Source organism: Saccostrea cucullata, unplaced genomic scaffold (genome assembly GCF_032062105.1).
Source record: "Saccostrea cucullata isolate Sc308-1 unplaced genomic scaffold, CSIRO_AGI_Scuc_v1 ctg4400, whole genome shotgun sequence".
NCBI classification, from domain to species: domain Eukaryota; kingdom Metazoa; phylum Mollusca; class Bivalvia; order Ostreida; family Ostreidae; genus Saccostrea; species Saccostrea cuccullata.
In genome coordinates, this window is record NW_026939734.1 from 88,920 (window position 1) to 91,986 (window position 3,067).

The 3,067-nt window shown below is 32.0% G+C and overlaps 1 pseudogene; it reads left to right on the plus strand.

Annotated features, from left to right (window-relative positions):
- Positions 1 to 399: 399 nt before the first annotated feature.
- LOC134253832 (dopamine receptor 2-like) lies at positions 400 to 1,342 on the plus strand (annotated as a pseudogene).
- Positions 1,343 to 3,067: the final 1,725 nt, after the last annotated feature.

Here is a 3,067-nt window from a genome sequence, read left to right on the forward strand (position 1 = left end):
CTACAAAAAATATTTTTTTTCAAAATTTATAGTATTGCAACATTTTTTCGGTTCTTTAAAGGAATTCAATCGTTTTTACACGACTCTTAAATTCAGGATTTGTTATGGTTGGAAACAGGGCTTTATTATGATTAATCATACTCATTAATTGTGATTAAAATAAACCCAGACATCATTATACAAATTGCACACGCTGTGCTTTTCGTGATATCGATTTTTTATATTCAACTTTGGTCCAGTGATAAATAACACTCGGACAATACAAATACTCATTAAATTTATAACAAATCCCGAAAGGCATAATTACTCACAAGAAATGACCATGCTGGAAAAGATACTCAACCAAGGTTCAGTTCAAATATGCAAAAAAAAATGTTTTGACAACAGGACATTAAGGATAAAAATGAATGATTCAAACTGTGAGGACACAGAGATTTTATCCAATATTTACGGGGAAATAGCTTGTATAGTGTTTCTGTTTCTAATTGTGCTAATTACAGTGTTTGGGAATGTGATGTTGATATTCAAAGTGGTAAGGAGAGCTGATTTCCAAAGAAAAATCAATGTATTTGTGATTTCTCTGGCAGTTGCTGATGGTGCTGTTGCTGTCTTAGTTATGTTGCCCTCCATTCTTCAAGATTTGATTGGTTATTCCCTATTCCAAGGAAAACTATTCAGTCAGATACTCTTTGCTGTTGATTGTATATTTACAACATCCTCAATGCTACATTTCATATGCATGAATATTGACAGATTTGTAGCCGTTAGTGATCCACTGAAATATTTCCAAATTATGACGACAAAGGTCGTGACAATCCTGATAACAATATGTTGGATTTTATCATTCGCCATTTCAATATCTATTGTTCTTCTAAATGCAGAATATATTGAATGTGAAAAGAAATAAATTATTGAAGGATTGGCTTCAGTAATCGGGGCCTTGATTGCATTTTACCTACCACTATTATTAAACATTGCTGCATGTGTGAAAATTCTTTTGAAAGTTCGAAATAGAAGTAAGTATTTGTGCAACGCAATGGAAGATAAAGGCAGTGCTCTTTATCGCCAGCAGCATAAACGGGAGACCAGAGTTACCAGAACAATTCTAATATTGCAAGGAACATTTGCTGTGTGTATTATGCCATTCTTTGTGCTTCTCCTTCTTGTGAATCTCTTTGGAGTAGAAGGCTCATACATTGTGTGGTTTGTGGTAGCATGGCTGGGATATTCCAATTCAGCCATAAATCCGTATTTATATTATTTCCTGAATAAAAGATTTCGGAATACAGATAAAGTTAGTCACAAAAGACATATTTGTATACAAATAGTCAACAGAATTTGAAACGTTGTCTTCATTTTTAATGAGATATCTACATTAAATGGCTCCTTCTACATGTATTATATTAAATCTTCATGCTTTCCATCATTAATTAATGAAACAGCTGATAAGTAATGATATCAAATCTAGAAAAATGTTCTTTTTAAAAGTAAATCATTTGTTCTCTGTTGTTGGATATAAGTGCTATTCCAATGCCTGAGTACTAGCAGGAAAGCAACCATTGATCTTTTAAAAAGTTGGGTCTGTGGATACACTTGATGCAATTCTAAACAAACTAATAAAATGAAATCTTTCAAATCTGTCGTTTTCAATTGTTTCAAGGAATATGCTCAGTATTTTACTTTTGATATCTAGTCACAAATCTTACAATATTGACGCTTTCCATTCAAAAATAAGTCATATTTATTTACAAAATCTACTCACACTAAATGGTGTTTTCTGATTGGCTTAGTCCTAGATCAGGAACAACTGAAATATGGAGATAAAGAACAGCTTGCAATCTAAAAAGTCCATTTAAGCAAATCAGGAGCAGAACAAACACGGACATCTTAAACATCATAAATAGGACCAGGTGTCATTTATTGAGACTTTCAAAAAATCTTTGTTGCATGATGCACATCCTATTTTACTTTTTGATCAGATACCTATTTTGTATTTCCCGTAGCAAACCATGGACACTGCCATTCTTTCTGTAATATTGAAGGGTACCCATCTATTATCTGCAACTCCTCCTATACCACGGAATAGAATTTTATACTTTTGGAGATCCTTTATTACAAAATGCCATTCTGCAACTCCTATTTAACATTTTGATCTGAAACGTATTTCTATTCTCCCAGAGCAAACAAGGACTTTGTCACTTTAATCATTTGGGAGGCGGGGGTATCTTTTAGTCAGCTCAGTGGCAGTGCTCACAGAGTTAGCTGTTAGCTATGATTTAAAAAATCCTAGTTTTTAATTATTCGTGAGGAATAAGTTGTATAAAGTATAGGAAAGTTAAATGTTTTGATTTTATAGATTTTTGAAAATTTAGTGATCAATTTTGAATTTTCTTAGTTTTTTTGAGCTTTTGACAATTCTCACTGGCCCCAGGACCATAAACCAAGAAAAGACTTCATTTATAATTAATTTTGATTTTAAAATTTATTGAAAAAAAAAATCATATTTTTTTTTTTTGCTGTTTTGGAAAACATTTGAATTCCGATAATTGACGAAAAATTTGTGTTATTTTAAAAGGCATTTAAATAATATCATGACATGTAATCTTATTAAGAAAAGAACTTTTCTTATTCAATGAGATTTAAGCAAGTATAAAATAGGTGGAATTTGGCAATAAATTGAAGATTAAATGAACTTTTTAAAGTGCGTGAAAATGCGTGATTGCGGGGAAACGGTATATGCTTTAGAAATAGGAAAGGGTATATGCGTTAAAATTCGTGACTGCGGGGAAGGGTGTTAAACCCTTGTGAAAATTAGTGATTTCACAGTATTAACTGAAGGCTTAATTTTGCAACACGTTTAGAGTATGATGTAGCACAATACCTAAACAAGAGTTTTAATATTTCGGCTAGGAGTAAAGATAGATGTTTAGTAAAACAATTGCGCTGGACCAGACAGTGTTTCTCTGTTTGTAATGATTTTATCAGTTTTGGAATCCAATATAGGTAGGGTAGATCAAAGTCACTGTGATCTATGAGAATATTTAAAGTATGGAAGACAGAAATAATG